This window comes from Hakea prostrata, chromosome 6, assembly GCF_041222555.1.
Source record: "Hakea prostrata isolate BN-2017 chromosome 6, UWA_Hpros_2, whole genome shotgun sequence".
Taxonomy (NCBI): domain Eukaryota; kingdom Viridiplantae; phylum Streptophyta; class Magnoliopsida; order Proteales; family Proteaceae; genus Hakea; species Hakea prostrata.
This window is the reverse complement of record NC_142605.1, coordinates 13,220,237-13,243,131: the sequence shown is the minus strand read 5'-3', so window position 1 is coordinate 13,243,131 and position 22,895 is coordinate 13,220,237.

The window sequence follows — 22,895 nt, the reverse complement described above, 5'->3', positions numbered from 1 at the left end:
CATCCACCGAGAGTATCGATCTTTTGATACTTTTGGAAGTGGCCTCTTCTTCTTGCTCATGTTTTGGTTCGGAAGTTTCAAGGATGAAATCAGCTAGGACCTGTGCTTTAATAGCTGGTCTTGGTTGGAACTCTATCTGATGCTCGCTTAGCTCCACCGCCCATGAAACTAGTCTTCCGGCCAAGTCTGGTCGGTGCAGTATTTTCTTTAAGGGAAAATTTGTTAATACTGCAATAGGATGTGACTGAAAGTATGGCCTCAGTTTTCTGGCTGCTATCACCAGGGCCAGAGCCTGCTTGTCCACCTCTGGATATCTTGTTTCGGCGTCAAGGAGTACATGGCTCACGTAATAAACGGGATTTTGCTGTTTGCCTTCATCTTGTACTAGCGTTGCACTAACAGCCAGGGGTGAAGTGGCCAGGTAGATGATCAGTTCCTTTCCTGTGGTCGGTCGTACGAGCAGCGGTGGAGTAGTTAGCTTTTCTTTCAGATGCTCGAAAGTTTGTTGACACTCCTCGCTCCATTCTGGTACTCCCTTTTTGGAAATATTTTTCAGAGCTTGAAAGAAAGGAGAACATCTCTCTCTTGACCAAGCTATGAACCTGTTTAAGGCTGCTACTCGACTAGTGAGACTTTGTATCTCCTTGACGCTTTTTGGTGGTTTCATCTCTTGTATGGCTTTTATCTTCTCTGGATTGGCTTCTATCCCTCTTTGGGATACCATGAACCCCAGAAATTTTCCTAAAGATACTCCAAAAGTGCATTTTTCTGGGTTGAGCTTCATTTTGTATGCTCGGAGTACCTCAAATACTTCTGCTAGGTCTTTAAGGTGGTTGGATTGAGATGTTCTTTTTATCAGCATGTCATCGACATATACCTCCATATTCCGGCCTATTTGCTGCTCGAAAATTTTGTTGACCGCTCGTTGGTAGGTTGCCCCTGCATTTTTTAGACCAAAGGGCATTACTTTGTAGTGATAACTGTCCTTGTCTGTCATGAATGTTGTGTGTTTTTGGTCATCGTGATTCATCAAGATTTGATTGTATCCGGAATAGGCATCTATGAAATTGAGCATCTCATGACCAGCCGTTGCGTCGATAAGCAGGTCTATCCTTGGTAAAGGATAACAATCCTTTGGACATGCCTTATTGAGGTCGGTATAGTCTGTGCACATTCTCCATTTTCCGGTTGCCCTTTTTACCATTACCACATTGGCCAACCAAGTTGGGTGGTCGATGGGTTTTATGAATCCAGACTGCTTTAGCTTCTGAGCTTCTGTTCGGATGGCCTCATGCTTTTCCAAAGAAAAATTTCATCTCTTTTGTATCACTGGAATTGCTTGAGGGTCTATGTTTAACCTGTGCTCGGCTACTTCCCTGTCTATTCCGGGCATATCTTCTGCCGACCATGCAAAGACATCAGCATTTTCCTGTAGAAGTTTAGTTAGACTATTTTTGAAATTTTCTTCTTGTTCTGCTTTGATCATAGTTCCCTGATCTTCTTTTGAATTTAGTCTAATCTTTTCCAACTTTTCTACTGGTTCAGCCCTTTGCATGCTTTCTTCATCGCGATCATCTCTGACTTCAACTGCCATGGTAGAGCTTGTTTTTAATCTTTTTCTCATGTAGTTGGCATAGCTCTGGCGGCTCCCTTTTTGATCTTTGGAACATTCTCCTATTCCCTTTTTTGTAGGAAATTTCATCTTCATGTGTAAAGATGAAACTACCGCTCCAGGGTGCAAAGGGTTGGTCGTCCTAAGATCATATTATAAGCAGATAAATCTCGGACGACCATAAAATTTGCTTGAATAACCCTGTCCCTGGGGTATTTGCTGATTCGGAGATCTAACCTGATGGTGCCCTCTGCTCGGGTTGAGGTTCCTGTGAAGCCGTACAAGTGTGATCCACAGGGTACCAGCATCTTCTTGTCCAGCTGTAATTTTTTCAAAGCTTCTAGTGATAAGATATCTGCTGATGACCCTGTATCCACCAGGACTCTATGGACCTCTGTTCCGGCCAGAGTGACTTTGATGACAAGGGCATCGTCGTGGGGAGTGTTTATCCCTTGCTTATCTCTGGATGAGAAAGTGATTGGTTCTGAGGTAACCTTCTCACCTGCCTTTTCCAGCTCGGCATTCCCCACATACCATGCCTTTCTTTTGGCTTGTCTGCTTGACTCCTCAGTTGGGCCACCGAACACAGTAAATATTGGTGGTCGTTTTTGATCATCTCCTCCTTCTGGTGGTCGGAACTTGTTTTGGCGTCCTTCTCTGCTTGGAGATATACGCCTTTTCCTACCTCCTTCTATTTTCTTTTGATCAGGTTGGGTAGGTTGGAGGTACTTCGTAAGCCACCCTTGATCGATGATTCTGTCAATTTCCTCTTTTAGTTGTCGACAGTCATCTGTCCAGTGTCCGTGATCTTTGTGGAAGTCGCAATATTTGCTTTTGTCCCGATTTCTTGGACGAGAATGTAGCTTTTTAGGCCGCTGGAGAATTCCTCGATCTTTAATTTGCATCAGGATTTCTGATCTCCTTATGGCCGGTAACCTTTCCTGTTCAGGTCGACCATCCCTGGTCGGGTCTATGGTCGATCTTCTGATGGGTTGGTATTTTTCTTTGTATGTTCTTGCCTCAGTGGTTGGATCTCCTTCTTTCGAGATTCGATTGTTTATGATATCTCTGCTTGTTTGTGGCATCGTTCTCTGAGATCATCATATGTTTTTGGCATGTCGAGCAAAAGTCTCTCAAGTAGGCCTTCATGGCTGAGTCCTTGGTACAAGGCATGGAAGGCTATTTTTTTGTCCAGATTTTCAATCTGCATAGTCAGATTATTGAATCTCGCGAGAAAATCTCTAATGGACTCTGTTCGCCCTTGTTTTACAGCGAACAAGGTATCTTCCCTCTTTTTAGTTTCTACTCTGCTTTGAAAACGCAACAAGAAAGTCCGACCTAGATGGTCGAAACTTTTTATTGTGCCACGGGGCAGAGCTTGGTACCAATCCAACGTTGCTCTAGTCAATGATGCTGGAAAACTACGGCACATAGCCGCTTCATTGTGTCTAGAAGTAGACATGACGAACTTATAATGTGTGATGTGATGCTTAGGACACTTCGATCCGTCGTATGCCTTGAAGGTAGGGCATTTAAAACCTACCGGCATCTCTGCCTCCGAGATGCTTTTGATGAAAGGATCCTCTTGTAAAACGGCGTATAGCTCTCTTTGCCAAGATTCTTCAATTTTTTGACCATCTCATCAAGGTCGGTGATGCGCTTATTCATCTCTTCATCCCGCTTCTTTGAACCTTTAGGGTCCTTTTTGTCCTTTGAAGCTTTTACTGGATCTGTGCTGCTTCCTCGATCTCCGTCTTCGTCGACTGGAGGATTCTTTTCTGGAATAACTTCTTTCGAGGTTCAAGATTTTGCCAGCTCTTTTGAGATTGTTGAGGTATCTGGTCGGTCACGCTTGCTCCCCTCAGGACTTTTTTGCTTTTTCTGAGAGTCTGCTTCGGGAGCAATTACGTGTTGCATTGCCATCCTGATCAACTCGCCTAGGGATGAGATTTCTTTTCTCATCTCAAATTGTTCTTTTTGAACCTCGACAATTTGATGCATTGTCGCGTATTGATTTGCTTGAGTGTCTGGAAGAATTGGAGAATCTTGCTGAATCTGGAGTTTGGGAATTTTTTCCATTCCGCCCTGGTCGACCTCCTTTTCTCCGCCAGACACCTCTTCGATTACCAAACCTGATCTCGTCTTCATAATAGCTTTTTGATCAAGTTCCCACAGACGACGCCAATTGTTGCTGCACAATCTTGTTCGTCCCTTTAGCCGGTTGAACTTGCACAGATGAGCTCGACTGTGGAGGTCGAGTTTTCACCTTCGACGATCTAGTTAGAAATCTGACTAAGGGAAGCAAGAAAGTAATGAACAATAATAATACGAATAGTGATAGTTCTATTCAGCGTACCTTTCTCTTGTGTTCTCATACCTTTTTATAGCTTTTCTCCATATGAGTTTGAGTGGGACTAAAACCTTAATTAGGTTGTGATTTGTATCTTAGTCCATGAGTCCTACTCAAACGTGAGTAGTAGAGTCCTGATTGAATACTGTTTCTTTGGTTAGAATCTTATTCAGATTTACCTTGTTATTCAGCCTTTGTACTTATTCGACCGATCTTGACTTGGTCGGTTTAACATGATTCGAGCTAGTCGAACTGGTTTGATTCCGATTTGGTCGGACTTGGCTTAAACCGGACTGGTTTAAGTTTATTTATTCTTTCCTTATCAGGTATACCCCCTTTTTTACCGATTATTATCCGTTTGATAAAATTATCTAATTAAGTTACTTATTTAGATTTTTTTTTCTTATTTTTATAAAATTTTTACCTGTGATATGTGACTATTTTTCTACATTTTTTACCAAAATAGCTACCAAAGATGCTAAATACTTAAATTTCAAACCTAATCCTCACAAATAAAATAGTAAAGATGTAAACAGCTAGTCGAAAACTTGTATTCAATTTGTATTTATGCCCACTTAGAAGAATATACTTAAGAAAATAACTATCCGATTATCATCCGAATCAAACAAAATTTGTCCAAAACCCGATAGGATATTATTGAAATCCATCCAAATATAATAGGATGTAGATATGGTATTAACACTATCCAATCTAAATCCGGTCCGTTTACACCCCTAGTACCACATTCTCTTCACAGGAGTTGCTCCAGTCATAAGGAACCTCTCCGATTCCAGTAAACCCATCTGTATAATATAAGGTAACATACAAAGAAAATGAATGAGTTCAAGCGAACTCAATAAGGAAAACACATCTCCCATACATATCAACAACATATCAATGTAAGCATATATGTAATGAATGTTATGCAAATATATGAAAGCTGCTAGAATCTGACTATGCAAGTCTGTATATGGTTGACATGCTTTAAGATATAACACTAGCCCTTCTCTGGGTAGGTCTAGTTGTCACATCCACCCAGCTGGTACCATATATGGAATACCCGGAGGAGTAATCCATAGCCCCAAAGATCAAGTTTAGGAACGATCATATCCACTTAGCACAATAACAGAATCAAAAGCAAGAACAAATCATTGTATTCAAGTAATTTATTAATAAAAGTCAAGAAAGGATCTTAGAACGATCACATAAGAATATCAGAGTGCGGAAAATGATACCAATCAAGTGTAGAGTGAGGCGGAAAATCACTCCACAGACAAGTGGAAGGTAGATCAAAAGCAAAAGAAGATTACAACCGGTTCCCAACATGAAAGGGGAACAAACAAGTAAGGTCTCAACGAATCTAATAAAGATAAAAAAAAGAATGAGACGATGTCTCATCGCTGACACTCAAGTGCAAGAGTCGAACTACTCTTGATAAGCTTCAGTCTCGTACTGGTAGTCTTCACCGCCATAGATACCATAGCCAATACTTTGGGTACTGTAAGAGTCATCAACTTGGTCTTTATAGTATTGACCATCATAATCAATAGTAGTAGTATTACCTGCAAGTAAGTCTAACAATAGATGTTGCAAAAAGGAGTGAGTTCAAAAGAACTCAGCAAGGTAGTTCAATCCGTAATAACATAATAACACATGATAGTAATTCAACCTATTAGACGATCAGAGAAGAAAGCATTCAACCTATTAGACGATCGGTTTCAACGGATTACTGTCAAAGTCAGATCTCAATTGCTGATATTCTTGAAATTAATCAAGATGATGACTCTGAACTGGAGGATAACCAGGTTCAGATGGATGTTGGATCATTAAAACCACGCGGTGAACATAGAAAGTCTAGCAATAAAAGCAAGGCTTTGCATTGTCTTATGACTCCCATTACCATGAAGAGATCATTTTCAACTGGGAGATTGTTCTTCACAAGACATAAATTTATGACTCCCATTACCATGAAAAAAAGGACTGACCAATTCCATCCATTAGTTGAAGGGAAATTTATGCATAAATTATATAAAAGACCTTACTAGATTTAAAACTTTAAGATTCACTGAATAACAATTTTATTTAGTACTAACACTAAAACAAAGAGAAATCACTCTTAAATCGAGCTATCTCAAATGTAAAATCACTAGAATTAACTCTATTTCATAGAGTTATCACAAACCTCATAATTCTAGAAATTAAACAAGCACTAAAATCTAAATAAAACACCTAAAGTGCTTCCCCGTTCATAAAGAAATTATAATAGAAGTGTAGTGAGTAGTAGTGAAAACATAAAATCAAAATATGACTCCATATCTTCTTCATTTCTTCTTCCTAGCTTTAGATGCATATCCAGCCTCAGTCTTCTTAACACCACAAATATTCTTGGACCCATTCTTTCTTTCCTTCATTTGCTTTCTGGACTTCTCCACCTTGATATCAAGGTTGTTCTTGGTAAGCCCATACTTGGGCTCGTACTTGTTGGCGTTATCTACAGAGTCGTAGATGAAACCAAAACCAATAGACTTGCACTGAATTTGCATATTGGTAGTCGCAGGGATAATTTCTTTCTGTTGATGTATTAAAATCCGTTTGTCTAAGATTTCTTTCTGTAGATGATTGTTGTGGAACAGTTGGTCTCCCTACTTCAATACATTGTTTTCTTCGTAAAAGTCTTAAACTATTAGGAGAAGACCACTTGAAACTATATTACAACAGAAGCAACTCAACCAACTTATGTTTTAAAAGCTGGAAGCGAGACCCGGAGCAATCCTTGGCTTGAATATGAGGATCCAATCTGGGTTGACCCGAACCCATTCTGATTTCTAAATGACTACAAGCGACAGCATTGTTGAATGCTAAGCTTGTTAACCTCAAACATAAAAAAGATCAATTCCCATATCATGTTCGTCAGTTTCAATTAAATTCAAGGTTTAACTTGGTGGTACAACCAATTTATATTGCATGAATTATTGGCAATTATTTGAGAAACAAGATTCTCTTCGGTTGCTAACAATTGGTCCTTAGATTCAAGAGGTTTTTATGGTCGTAAATGTATAATATAGTTTTTGATTTCTCCTGACTATAGGTATTTCAAGGAGGAGAGGATTAAATATATTTGCATGGCCCCATGCAAGTAGGAGCTAATGGAGGCATGCATAACTGCATAAGCATGAAGGGCTGGAATTTTTGACTCCGTATGGAATGAAGCCCTGGTTCTAGCTACAAATGGATCTAAGGGAGAAAAACTGAAGAAGGCCATGCAATCACCTGTGCTCTTTGTATAAATTAGGAAACTACTCCAAGAAACTTGGTCCTTAGATTCGAGGGGTTCTTATGGTTGTAAATATATAATATAGTTTTTGATGTGCTCCTGACTATATGTATTTCAAGGAAGAGATAAATTAATTGTATTTGCATGGCCCCTGTGCAAGCGGGAGCTAATGGAGGCATGTATAAGCATGAAGGGCTAGAATTTTTTACTTCGGATGGAATGAGATCCTGATTCTAGATGCAAATGGGTCTAAAGGAGAAGAAGGCCCTGCAATCACCTGTTTCTCTTTGTATAAATTTGGAAATTGCTCCTTGAAATGAGACACTATGCTTCCAGAAAAGGTGTAAGACCTAAGGGCTTCTAGAAAAGGTATAAGACCTAAGGGCTTCCAGAAAAGGTGTAACACCTAAAGGCTTCCAGAAAAGGTATATGACCTAAGGGCTTCCAGAAAAGGTGTAAGACCTAAGGGCTTCCAGAAAAGGTGTAAGACCTAAGGGCTTCCATAAAAGGTGAAAGACCTAAGTCTCTTAGGCAGATAAAATAAGACTCTTAGGCAGAAAGACCTAAGTCTCTTAGGTAGATAAGACCTAAGATTCTTAGGCAGAAAGACCTAGGCACAAAGACCTAATGTATTTAGGTAGAAAGTCCCAAGATTTATTCTTCGGCAGAAAGTCTCAAGATTTATTCTCATGTTGAAAAGACCTGATATAATTAGGCGGAAAAGACCTAAGATGCTGAAATGCTATGCTTAGGCACAAAGACCTAAAATATTTAGGCAGAAAGTCCCAAGATTTATTCTTTGGCAGAAAGTCCAAAGATTTATTCTTAGGCAGAAAAGACCTAATATAATTAAGCAAAAAAGACCTGAGATTCTTAGGAAGGCCCTATGAATCTTAAGGCAGGAAAGACCTAAGATACTACTTAGGTAGAATAGACCTATGATACTACTTAGGCAAAAAAGACCTAAGATTCTTAGGCAAGAAAAAGACCTAAAATTCCTTAGGCATGAAAACTTGAAAGATTTTTCATCATACCCCAAGTTATCATGCCCGGGGGTAGTGGGTTATGACCGAGCAATGGTTGACGAACGCTTACTTGGACTCATGACCGAGCAAACTATACCGAACAACATGGCTTGAATGATGAACATAATAAATAACGAACACTGAAAATTACTTCACATGTTCGGTATCAACAAAGAATTGTGCACTGCCAACCACAAATTCCATCCCGTTCAAATTCACTTGTGATGAACAAGCACAACGTATGGCAGAACAGCCACCTACCGAGCAACATACTAGCAAACGTATGGAAGGATGCCACGAATGACTGATACACATTACTTCAGTATACCAAACAAGAATACTTTGACAGATGAGATAATGCATAAAGGAGAGATTACCAAACAGAGATATTTGTTTACTTCAATTCACATCGTGTTCGGGGAAGAACCAAACACAGATTTATTTACTTCAATTCACATCGTGTACAGGGAAGAACCGAACACAAAGATCTATTTACTTCAAATTCACATTGTGTTCGGGGAATCACCGAACACAGAGATCTATTTACTTCAACTAAACGTCATATTCAGGGAATAACCGAACACAAGGTGTAAGACCTAAGGGCTTCCAGAAAAAGGTGTAAGACCTAAGATACATTAGGCTTCCAGAAAAGGTGTAAGACCTAAGGGCTTCCAAAAAAGGTGTAAGACCTAAGATACTTTGGGCTTCCAAAAAAGGTGTAAGACCTAAGATACTTTAGGCTTCCGTAAATAAAAAAGGTATAAGACCTAAATTTAGGCTTCCAACTACATAGTGTGCAAATACATCTATAACGAGCAACGTAGTAAGCAAATATGTCAAGAGCACCGTAGTTTGCAAATACGTTACGAGCACCGTAATGTCCAAATAAAGGATTTACGGATTAGCATAATGCTTGGCCAATGCAGGGTCACCCAAACAACTTCAAATGAAAGCTCAATCATGTAAGCTGCTTTGCATTCAATGGAAACCCCTCCTACTCAAACAATCAAACAACAATGAATGGAGGCTGACTAACATAAGTTGGAATCCTTTACCCTTACAGGTGGAGAACTGTACTCTCTTAACATCCTTCCACCACACATTTAGGAGAGGGACTCACCTTTGAGTATTAACAAGTAAACTAGAGCTGGGTCCCCCACCTAATTAAACATGTGGTTGAGAAGTATGTCGTAGGCAGAATCAAGGTAGGGGGTAATTATACATGAGCAATTGAGCATAAAGGTAGCAAATAATTATATATAAGCATAAAGGCATTATGGGTTACTATAGGGCAAGTAGGTAGATAAAATGTAATATGGATTACTACAAACTAAAAAGGGTAGATAAGAGGCAATATGGGTTATTGTAGACCAAATAGGTAAATAAAAAGTAGTATGGGTTATTGTGAACCAAGTATGTAGGTAGGTAGAAGGTAGTATGAGTTACTATGGACCAAGTAGGTAGATCAAAGACAATATGAGTTACTGCGGACCATGTAGGTAGGTAAGAAGATAGTATATGTTAAGTTGGACCAAGTAGGTAGGTGTTGCTATAAATACCATCTTAGGAGGACAAAGATCTTCATAATTATTATTCTTCAACAAATCTTGAGTAGATATAGAATAAGTGTCATTTTTGCCTCTCATTGTAGCACTACATGTGGACTAGATAAAATAATAACAAAAAACAACATGCGATCAGATTCCAATAATTACCAATGCAAGTTTCACAATAGAAATAATGGCTGCAAAAGTTCCAATAGTCAAAATATTAGATTTACAAGTTGATGTAACTGGAGTCCCCCAAATAAAAGGGTTTACATAAAATGCCAATGAAATTTCTGAAAAATTTGACAACAAAAAGGGATCCATCATGCAATTCAAAATAAGCCTAATGGCAATTGTATAAATTCTGACCACAAAGAGGCCATGCAAAATAAGCTCAATGGCAATTTTGTAAATTCAGACCATAAAGAGGGATCCACCTTGCAAAAAAAGTCTAATAGCAACTCTGTAATTATTTTTTTTAAAATAAAGAATAGCCAAAAAGGAAGCTAAATAAATAGAGGCAATTAGCATGACTTAAGAGTTGACAAATTCATGAGAAATATACTAAATAAGGAAAGAAAGAGAATTAATGCTTGAAAGATAGATAACAGGTGGAACACTAATAATGGAAAAAGAGGCCGTATGGAGGAGTAATAATAGGAAAACAAATTTGGAAGTAATTATAAATAAGGAAATCCAACAACATGAAAGCTAGAATATCATGGGGCATGAGAGAATAGAATAAAGGAAGAAAATTTATAAGAATTGTGTGAAAAGGAAGCTAAAATCAAGTAAAGCAGGTAACATTATGGTTGTTAAACTTCAATCAGGAAAGTAAGCAAACCACAAAACGAATATCAAAGCAAAAAATTATGGAGGAGAATATCATGTCTAGCATGCCTTAGGGTCAACCATGACAACAATAATAAATAGATGTGGAGGGATAGATGAGTCAACCAAACAAGGACCTTAAATAGCCTAGAGGCTGTGTGAAATCCCCCGGATTTCTACCCCTTTAACCCGTGGCTTCAAAATCGAGAAAATCGGGCCTTGAGTTGACGACAAATGTAGGCCATTTAAGTGGAGCCTGAAGGGTTGGAAATGGAACCAATGATGATGGATGACCCTTGTGATGACTCATCAACTCTCCTAAAGTTTAAGTGAAGAAAAAGATTAATCTCGATGGTGTAAAAATGGTGATTTTGGAATGTCCGTAGATCGGCGATGGAGAATCCGATTGATGCAAATAAGGTATCAAATCGAAGATCGTCGAAAGACCTTTCCAACAAGCCAAAAATAAACAAAATCAGAGTCCATTTGAGGGGTCAACTTGGGACCGGTTGAACGGCCCGTCGACCGCCCCAACCCCCCAGCCATTTTCTAGCTTTGTGGCAGAATCGGGTTTTTCATGTTTAAAACCCTATTTTGAGTTTCTAACCTCTCATACTCGCATTTTAGAAGGCTAGTACGTGGCTGAGGCTCAAGGAGGAGGAGAAACCAAGGGAGAGGAAGTATCCTAACCATTTCGACGCATGCTAACACTCGGATCATTGCGGAAACGTTAGGAAAGGTAAGAATCATCAAACCCTCTTCTTTGGGCTTTGTTTTAGGAGTAGTTCTTCTCTATAAATGTTGGATTTGAGTAGTTGTAACATGATAGGTGTCTTGAATTCTTGCAAATAGTTTCATTTATGTTTCCCTTTTGTTTGTGAGTGGTTTGTGCGAGTCTTTTGCATTTTGGCTCTCAGACCTAGCCGAGAACACTCGCGAGAGCCAAAATTGGGGCTTTTTGATTGAGATGGAATTAGATCAAATTGAAGGTATACTTAGGACCCTATTGCTGCCAATTAGATATTCCCAAAGTTTCGTTTCGATTCGACTTCGAATCGATGGTGAAATTTGATATTTTCCGAAACTAGGTTGAGAAAGGTGGGTTCAAAACTAGTTGGCAGATTAGGCTTTTCTTGGGTGATTTTGGGAACTCTATTAAAACCCAATTGGCTTCTAATTTATACTATTGATCTTCTTACATGATTAGGTTTATTTTGATTATAATCACCAACTCGTAAGTGTGACTTTGTGGAACTTTGGAGAGCTTATACTAACTAAAAAGGTGAGGAATATACTCAACCTTATCTTGCATGTTTAATTATATAATTAAATTTCATTATTGATATATTGCCTTGCTTTAATATTTATTATCTTGTGATTATGTGTGGGACTTTGCACGAATGAAAGGTTAGCAAGTATCTTTGCTTCTATTTTCAATATTCTTTGAAAACAATATGAGAATGTATGAGATGGATGAGATTAAATGGATTGAGTGTTTTCTTTTATTTCAAATTCTAAATTATTGATATGAAGATATATGGATGATGTTGAACTAAATTACTCTTTTTATTTTATGTTTCAAACTAGGGTTGTGGGTTCGCCCATTACCCTAGTGAACTTACATGAGTATGCATCTAGACTTAAGTACATGAATGTTAAGTGTCTAGAAGTGTTTGGCTAGGTAACCTCACGAGTACTACTACCCTTCCGGCAGGGGTATTGAAGCCGGTTAACCCGTGATGTTAGTGGTTGGGTATTGAGCGTCAAGCAGGCCCACTATCATCATAGAGAGGTAGGGTTGCATATAATAGATAAGGGCTCCTGGGCACTCAAGACTGGTGAAATGATCCGTGAGAGGACATGGAGAGCGTCCTGTCCATTATATGTGGATGACCACTGGGTTAAGGAATGGGATCCAACATATGCCTCCCGTTCAGGATTCCATTCATAGGTGGAAAGGTATTGAACCAAAAGGGCACTAGGCATGAGGGGAGATATCCAGACCATATGTAGTACGAGACCGTATGACTTTGCACTAGGCTAAGATTATCCTTGACACGCGCCAATCTCATACCAAACGGTGATGTGAGAGAGTGGTGACCTATACCCCAACCATGGCTTGACAGGACTTTACCCAACAACCGCGGAGAACCAAATAGACGTCTCTTGTTGAGGGAGAGTGACTGAGACCGGCCAAAGGAGATTGGTGTACAAACTTAATGCGTGTCTACCATAGAGACTTCATGATAGAGTTTAGGAGCATAATATCATAATCATTCATACATCATATCACTATCATTAATTACATTATCGATACTCAAACTATATGTGTGGTGTGGGATCTTGTGTACGAATGCACGATATGATGTGGAATCTTGTGGACGAATGTATGATAAGATGTTGAGTTGACCTCACTGAGTTCTGTTGAACTCATTCCTTTTTGTATGTTTGTTTCTATTAGAATATTCTGCAGGTTATGAGGACTCCTTCCAAGTGGAGGATTCGTCGTCGGCAGGCTTTCTTGAAGGAGTGACTGAAGAAGATGTAGACTGGCATGGTGCTTCATGCCTGTGCAAAGACTATTCTTATGAGGTTGGATTCCATTAGGGAATCAGTTTAGTTTAATTTCCGTTGCAAAAAACTATGCTTCCTTCAAACTCTGATGTCCATTTTGATTAACTTTAGATAATGGATGACTGTAACCTTTTGATCAATCAAGTTTGATAACTTTATACTTGAACTTGATTTAGTCTTGTCCTTTTAATTATGCTATATCTTGTGTTGTATGGAATTGTCACTGAACCTAGGTCTTGCAGTGTATCACCCCCACGGGTATTCGGGTATGGTTGGATCCGGCTGGGTGGGGTGTGACAGGCTGGGTGAACAAAACTAGCAAAGAAGGAATAAGCTTGAAATAACTAAAGTAGATTTAGTCAGAGTAATAACACTTGAGCAGAATTCAAAGTGAAACAGGATCCTCAATAGTGGAGTCCTGATCCATAAAAGAGCATATTTGTTGACAAATAACAGAACATGCTTCAACGTCCTCCCTCAAGTAGCAGAATTCAATGTAACTATAAGTCTTGAAGCAGTAGTAAATTTCAGATTCTAGTTTCGTAGGCATAGTACATACCCAGACTTGAAGCCATTAATAGTGTCACACCCCCACCTGCCGGTATCGGTCCAGCCTGACAACTTATGGATGCGATCCATCACAGGATCCACGGTTTCATCATTAATAATAATAAATGCAAGTAATAATAATCATAAGTAAGAACAAGTTCGAATAAATAATTGAAAAAGATTACAGGAGTCCAAATACTCCAAAGAAAATGAACTAAAGAAATAATTAAAGTAATTAAGTTCCAAAATTCATCGAGTTCAGCGGAAGCAATTATTAATCTAAAACAATTATATTCTAGTAATTTGTTCTTGGGCTATAGCCTTCACTTCAGATATAGCAATATAAGACTTCTCCAACTTTGCTCCAAAGACTTCTCAAAATGCCGAGCTATTTGTCTCCTTCTACCGCAATGGGTTCTATAAGCGCATTCCATGCATCCGCAGGAGGCTTCATGACATACATCTTCGTCTCCCACTAACGATCCACATAGGGGTGTAAATAGATAACTAAATCCACTTCCGAATTCGCATCCGCATCCGTTTAGAGATATCCGAATCCGTTCGATTATTAATAGGATGCGGATATGGTATACCCCCTTTTTACCGATTATTATCCGTTTGATAAAATTATCTAATTAAGTTACTTATTTAGATTTTTTTTCTTATTTTTATAAAATTTTTACCTGTGATATGTGACTATTTTTCTACATTTTTTTACCAAAATAGCTACCAAAGATGCTAAATACTTAAATTTCAAACCTAATCCTCACAAATAAAATAGTAAAGATGTAAACAGCTAGTCGGAAACTTGTATTCAATCTGTATTTATGCCCACTTAGAAGAATATACTTAAGAAAATAACTATCCGATTATCATCCGAATCCAACAAAAGTTGTCCATAAACCGATAGGATATTTTTTGAATCCGTCCAAATATAATAGGATGCAGATATGGTATTAACACTATCCGATCTGAATCCGGTCCGTTTACACCCCTAGTACCACATTCTCTTCACAGGAGTTGCTCCAGTCATAAGGAACCTCTCCTGATTCGGTAAACCCATCTGTATAATATAATGTAACATACAAAGAAAATGAATGAGTTCTGACGAACTCAGTAAGGAAAACACATCTCACATACATATTAACAACATATCAAAGTAAGCATATATGTAATGAATGTTATGCAAATATATGAAAGTTGCTAGAATCTAACTATGCAAGTCTGTATATGGTTGACATGCTTTAAGATATAACACCAGCCCTTCTCTGAGTAGGTCTAGTTGTCACATCCACTCAGTTGGTACCCTATCTGGAATACCCGAAGGAGTGATCCACAGCCCCAAAGATCAAGTTTAGGAACGATCATATCCACTTAGCACAATAAGATAATCGAAAGCAAGAACAAATCGTTGTATTCAAGTAATTTATTAATAAAAGTCATGAAAGGATCTTAGAACGATCACATAAGATATCAGAGTGCGGAAAATGATACCAATCAAGTGTAGAGTGAGGCGGAAAATCACTCCACAGACAAGGGGAAGGTAGATCGAAAGCAAAAGAAGATTACAACCGGTTCCCAACATGAAAGGGGAACAAACAACTAAGGTCTCAACGAATCTAATAAAGATAAAAAAGAGAATGAGACGATGTCTCATCGCTGACACTCAAGTGCAAGAGTCGAACTACTCTTGATAAGCTTGATCTCGATCTTGGTAGTCTTCACCGCCGTAAATACCGTTGCCAATACTTTGGGTACTGTAAGAGTCATCAACTTGGTCTTTATAGTATTGACCATCATAATCAATAGTAGTAGTATTACCTGCAAGTAAGTCTAACAATAGATGTTGCAAAAAGGAGTGAGTTCAAAAGAACTTAGCAAGGTAGTTCAATCCGTAATAACATAATAACACATGATAGTAATTCAACGTATTAGACGATCAGAGAAGAAAGCATTCAACCTATTAGACGATTGATTTCGACGGATCACTGTCAAAGTCAAATCTCAATTGCTGATATTCTTGAAATTAATCAAGATGATGACTCTGAACTGGAGGATAACCAGGTTTAGATAGATGTTGGATCATTAAAACCACGCGGTGAACACAGAAAGTCTAGCAATAAAAGCAAGGCTTAGCATTGTCTTATGACTCCCATTACCATGAAGAGATCATTTTCAACTGCGAGATTGTTCTTCACAAGACATGGAAGAGGGTGGAATACAATGATTCCTCTGTGAAATATTTCAAGACAGTATAGTGAAATAGCAGGGTTGTTTGAATTGCTGAACTCTTCAACAACAAAAGGAGAGATTACATCAATATGGTTTGTGTTGGAATTCTCTTCATAAGCATTGAACAGAGAACCCATTAAGTTCTCAGAAACTTGTAATTTTCTTGGTTTCTTTGTAAACTTGCTGACCCAGATTGGGTTTTGGGTGCAGTGGCTTTAGTGAATTTTCCCCCTTCTCTTCTCTTCACTATTTTTCTTCTAATAGTGCATCTTCTTCATTAATGAATCCTTTATAAGCACTATTGTCACATCCTCCCAGCCGGTACCTTAACTGGCATACCTGAGAGTGTGATCCATAGCCCCGAAGATCAGGTATCGAGTAATCAACCTCCCACATAAACAATAACATAATCATGAACAATAATAATCGATGTGCAACAGATAAACCAAAGATCCAAATAAGGAAAGAATACACCATGTATATGATCAGAGTATGAAAGATAATCAGAATGTCAAATCAATAAAGTAAAGTGAGGCGGAATCCCACTCTACAACCAGTGGAAAAGTAGTTCTAAAAGAAAAGGAACAAGATAAAATCTAATCCCAATAGCAGGTACAATAGGTAACTAAATTGTTCTCAATCTTATAGACAACGTCTCTATAAGTATAAATCTCATAAATGGCACAAGGGCGCTTCCACTCTATGGTCGACTAAGCATTGTACGGAGCATAACCACCCGCGGAATCTTTAGTGCAATTGTCGTAACCGCAATCACCTTCCTGGAGATATGCTTCTTCTCCTTGCGCTTCTTCATACGAGCAGTCATGATACTCAGAACCTGTAGAGTAATATAACAAAACATTGTACAAAAGGAATGAGTTTTAATGAAACTCAGTAAGGCAGTTAAACCGTAATAACATAAATGGCAGGATTTCAAAACAAACATAAATGCAATATGGTATGAGACAAACAATGAATGTATGAATCTAACTCTATGTATGCTGGTCTCTATTGGCAGACATGCTTTAAGTCATAGCACCATACTTCTTTGGGAAGGTCTCATCACACAACGCCTTTTTGTAGTGGGTCCGGCATCCCTCGGGACATTCCATGGTTGGGGGTTAAGTCACCGCTCTCTCACATCACCATTGGTCTAAGTACTAGCGCATGTCAGGGTCAAGCCTAGCCAAATGCAAGTCTCCTACTCAGTTACATCAAGTCAGATCTAGATACGTCCATTCCTTGCCCCTGGCGATCCTTTCTGGTATCCTTCACACTAGAGTCCTCATAGTCCCTGACTATGGACTCATTAACCCTGTAGGTCATCCACATATGGTAAACGGGAAGCTCTCACGCCCTCTCACGGGTTGGTTACCGGTCTTAAGCGCCCGTGAGCCCAAGTCTATCCATATGCAATCCTACCTATAAATGGCCCCCACAATGTGATTCCTGTCCTCTCACGGGATGGTTACCGGTCTTGAGCGCCCATGAATCCCCATTGCTACCACGGGTCGTTCGGTCTCAATACCCCTCCGATTAGGGTCTGACATAACGGGACATCCTAGCCAAACACTACTAGACAGTCCTAAATATGTCATCCAACAGTTTAGGAAGGTGTCCAGAGGGCATCTCCGGAAACATCTCATAATATTCCCATAGTAGTCGTAGGACAGAAGTGTCAAGAGGACACCTCCCCTTTCCAAACCATACTTAAGCATACACAAGCATCAATCCATAACCTCACATATATGGTAACTTCATATATGGAAAGAAATCAACAATAACATTCAACTTGTATAAAACTGGTAAGTAAATCATACATCAGTCTATTTAATATAAACAAGTAATGCTAACGACAACAGTAATATAACATTGTAAGAATCTAATTAAGGAAATAAACTAACAAGATTCAAATATAGAAACTAAGATATACAATTTATGTTGTTAAGGAAGTAACCATCCTTACCTTTTATAACTTGCAAAGGAATCTTAAGAATTCAAGTAAGACCTTGACAAACTTGAGAAGAAGGTCCTAGACAAGTGTATACAACATATTAGGAAAGATCCCTAAAAGAAAAGATATCAAAACATCCAAAACAGACCAAATCTGGAGTTGCTGTACTCATTGGTCGATTGGATTGGTCTATCGTGTCGATCGACCAATCAGTCGACCAACAGAGACAGTGGCCTACAAAATCAGAGTTTTAAGAATAAAAAACCGAATTTGGTGGTTCAAAAGGGTACTAAACAAGGGGTAAACTACATTGGTAGTATCCTAACATAAAGAGGACTTCAAAACATCAATTAAATCAAGTTTTAGAGTTACAAATTAGGAAATAAAAGTTACCATAATTAGATTAATCATGGTTCTTGAAGAATTAAAAATACAAATCATAGACAAGAACAATAGGAGAATGAATCATTGATTTTGATAAAGATATCATAGAAGGCATACATAGATCTTCAAGAAATAGATCTAAGAACCTGAATCTAAATAAGGAAACAAAACTTACCATAGATGTATCAGTCATGATACTTGAAGAAAGCATGATATGATAGAGGAGAAACAACTAGAGATTGATAGATCATGGATCATGTAAGGAAAACACAGCGATTGGCTACTAATATGATCAATAAAATAGATCTAAGAAGATCAGAATTTAAATCAAAGACAAACGAAGACAAGATCATGATTTAGATCATGATTCCTTCAAAAGCTTGCAATGATCATGATTACGGACATTGCTTTAGCCATTAATCCTTAGGAAGATCATGAGAGATAAGTTCAGAGATGTTTGCAACAGAGAATGCAGCATCTCCTCTACTGTCTCAACTCAAAAAGGAAAGAAAACAAGGATGAAGAAGAAGAAGAGAGTGTAAACATACCTTTTTGTATAAGAACACAAGTTTTGACGAAGATCCGTCAAGATAAACACCAAGAGCGCAAGGGAGATGACTTGCAGAGGTCTTTGGTTCGTTCCAAAGAGTTTGGAGGCAGAAAATACGAAGTAGATTTGAGATTGGACTTAAATAGAGCAAGCAAGACCTAATTACCAAAGACGAGAACCCATTGGTTGATTGGATTGGTCGACTGGTCCAGTCGACCAATGAGTCGACCAATTAGTTCAGCAAGTTCAAAACAGGGAATTGAAGGCTCAGATCAAATCCAAACATAAAGGGGTTTTGCACACACACCAAGTGACTTACCTAATAGGTAGAAATGCCTTCAAACCATGATAGAGAACACTCCAAGTCCATCAACTAATCCGATCTTCATCAAGATTCAGTTTCCATAAATAGAACATTGTCATCAACACTCATGGATTCAAAGCGAGACACCAAGTCCTCCACTGGGATGGCCCAAAGCTGACTTCTTGCTTTACTTCGAGTTGTCGGTCCTACAAACAACAGGGTTTTTTCGGGTCAAGGTTAGGGCTGGGTTTCACATTCTCCCCCCCTTAAAGAAATTTCGTCCTCAAAATTGAAAGCTTACCTGTGCTTCCAAAGAGGTGAGGAAACTTCTCCTTCATATGTTCTTCCTTCTCCCAAGAAGCTTCTTCAGGGGTATGGTTCTTCCACCGAATCTTCACCAAAGGGATGGTGCGATTCCCAAGCTGCTTGTCCTTCTTATCCAGGATTTCGACTGGTTCTTCATCGTAGGTCAAATCAGCACTAAGTCCTTCAGGCACTTGTTGTAAAATGTGTTCCGGATTCTCTATGTATTTCCGAAGCATCAAAATATGAAACACATTATGAACACCAGGAAGAGGCGGAGGTAATGCTAATCGGTACGCAACAGGTCCAACCTTTTCCAAAATCTCAAAAGGTCCAATGAAACGAGGGCTAAGCTTTCCCTTAACGTTGAATCTCATCACACCCTTCATTGGTAAAACCTTCAAGAAAACTTTCTCTCCCACTTGAAATTCTAAATCGGTCCTTCTCTTGTCAGCATAAGATTTCTGTCTTGACTGGGCAAACTTAATCCTTTCTCTTATCAAATCAACCATAGCACTCGTAGCCTCAATCATCTCAGGACCTAAGACTTTTCTTTCCCCCGTCTCAGTCTAGTACAAAGGTGTCCTACAAGTATTTCCATACAAAGCCTTAAATGGAGCCATGCCTATTGTTGCTTGATAACTGTTGTTATAGGCAAACTCAACCAAAGCTAGGTGTTCATCCCAATTACCACCCATATCCACTACACAAGATCTGAGCATGTCTTCCAATGTCTGAATTGTTCGCTCAGATTGTCCATCCGATTGCGGGTGATGAGCTGTACTAAAATTTAATTGGGTTCCCAAGGCTTTCTGCAAACTATTCCAAAACCTTGAGGTGAACCTAGGATCACGATCAGAAACAATACTCATCGGCACACCATGCAGACGAACCACATTATCCACATAAAGCTTAGCTAACTTATCTAGAGTATGAGTGATCTTCATAGGAATGAAGTGGGATGATTTGGTCAACCTATCAACAATCACCCACACCATGTCATTGCCTTTACTTGACCGAGGCAAGCTAGTTACAAAATCCATAGAGATATCCTCCCACTTCCAACTAGGAATAGGAAGGGGTTGAAGTAATCCAGATGGGGGTTGACGAACGGCTTTCACACGTTGGCAAGTCTCACACTTGGCAACAAAATTATCAACATCAGCCTTCAAACCAATCCACCAAAAATGTTCCTTTAAGTCCTTGTACATCTTGGTGCTTCCCGGGTGTATAGTAAAGACTGACTGGTGTGCTTCCTTCAATATTTCCTTTTTAACTTCTTCATTTGCCGGCACGCACTGTCTACCTCTAAACAATAAGGCACCATCCATGGATATACCAAAGTCGGGGTCCAACTCAGGATTCGAAGAAATCTTCTCAACTTTGACCATAAGTTCTTGATCAGAACTCTGCAGAGCAACAATCTTATCTCTAAGACCAGATCTTGCCGTCATGGCAGAAAGAACAGAAACAGAATTCTCTGGGACAACTTCCAAATCAAAGCTCTTAATAGAATACCACAATGGTAGATTCAAAGCATTCAAATCCAAAATCTTCTTCTGGTTCTTCCTACTAAGAGCATCAGCAACAACGTTTGCCTTCCCAGGGTGATACTGAATATCACAATCATAATCGGAGACTAGTTCCAACCATCTCCTTTGTCCCATGTTCAACTCCTTTTGGGTAAAGAAGTATTTCAAACTCTTATGATCCGTGAAAATGGAAATCTTCTCACCGTAGAGGTAATGTCTCCAAATCTTCAAAGCGAAGACAACAACGGCAAGTTCTAGATCGTGAGTGGGGTAATTCCGCTCATAATCTTTCAATTGCCAAGAAGCATAGGCTACGACCTTGCCATGTTGCATCAGTACACAACCCAAACCAATCTTTGACGCATCGGTATAAACTGTCATACCACTGGAACTATCAAGTATAGTCAAAACCGGGGCGCTTGTCAATCTATCTTTCAACTCTTGAAAATTCTTCTCACAGGCGTCAGACCAAACAAACTTCTCTTCTTTCCTGGTCAACTTAGTCATAGGAGCAGCCAACCGAGAAAAGTTCTCAATAAATCTTCTGTAGTAACCTGCCAATCCAAGAAAACTTCTTATTTCCGTTAGCGACTTCGGTCTTTCCCAATCAGCCACAGCTTGGACTTTTTCAGGATCGACATGAATCCCTTTAGCTGAAACCACATGGCCGAGGAATACTACTCTCTTAAGCCAGAAGTCACACTTGCTAAACTTGGCTTACAACTTCTTTTCTCGCAATCTTTGCAAAGTGAAACTTAGATGGCTCGCATGCTCTTCTTCATTCTTCGAGTAGATCAAGATGTCGTCAATGAAAACAATCACAAACTTATCAAGCACATTGTGAAAAACTCGGTTCATGAGGTCCATGAACACTGCAGGAGCATTAGTCAATCCAAAAGGCATGACTCTAAACTTATAGTGGCCATACAGTGTTCGGAAAGCTGTCTTGAAGATATCACTAGACTTCACTTTCAATTGGTGATATCTAGATCTCAAGTCAATCTTTGAGAACACAGCTGCACCTTTCAACTGATCGAAGAGATCATCAATTCTGGGCAGCGGGTATCTATTCTTGATAGTTAGCTTATTCAACTCACGGTAGTCGATGCATAGACGCATACTACCATCTTTCTTCTTGACAAACAAGGCCGGAGCTCCCCAAGGTGATACACTAGGTTGTACGAAACCTCTATCAATGAGCTCGTTCAACTACTTTTGCAACTCTTTCAACTCAGTAGGAGCCATCCTATATGAAGCCTTAGATACCGGAGCGGCACCAGCGACGAGATCAATAGAAAACTCAACATCCTTATCTGGAGGCACTCCCGATAGATCGTCAGGGAAGACATCAACAAAGTCACAGACAATCTTGACTTCATCAACACTTTTCTCCACCTTACCCTTGTCTTTAGATGAAGCATCATCCACTAGGGCATAGACTTGCATCAGTGCAGACAGCACCTTCTTACAAACCCTTCTTTTCTCACCTTGAAATTCAAAGAGTGGACTTCCACAAATATGGAACTAAATCTTCCTTGAGGAACAAAGAAACACAGCTTTGTGGGCTGTTAACCAATCAATTCCCAAAATAACATCGAAGTCCTTCATATCAAGAAGTACAAAATTGGCTTCCAAGTTCTTCTCACCAATCAAAACAGGACATTTAACTAAACCCTTATCTAGTTTCACAACATGACCAGTAGGTGTACTAATCAACAAACAACTAGACAATTTATCAGGGATTAGGTCAGTCTTCTTGATGAATGCAGATGACATGAACGAATGAGATGCACCCGTATCAAATAAGACAAATGCAGGAATAGAAGCGACTAACAATGTACCTGTAATCACTTCATGGCTTGGATCCTACTCAG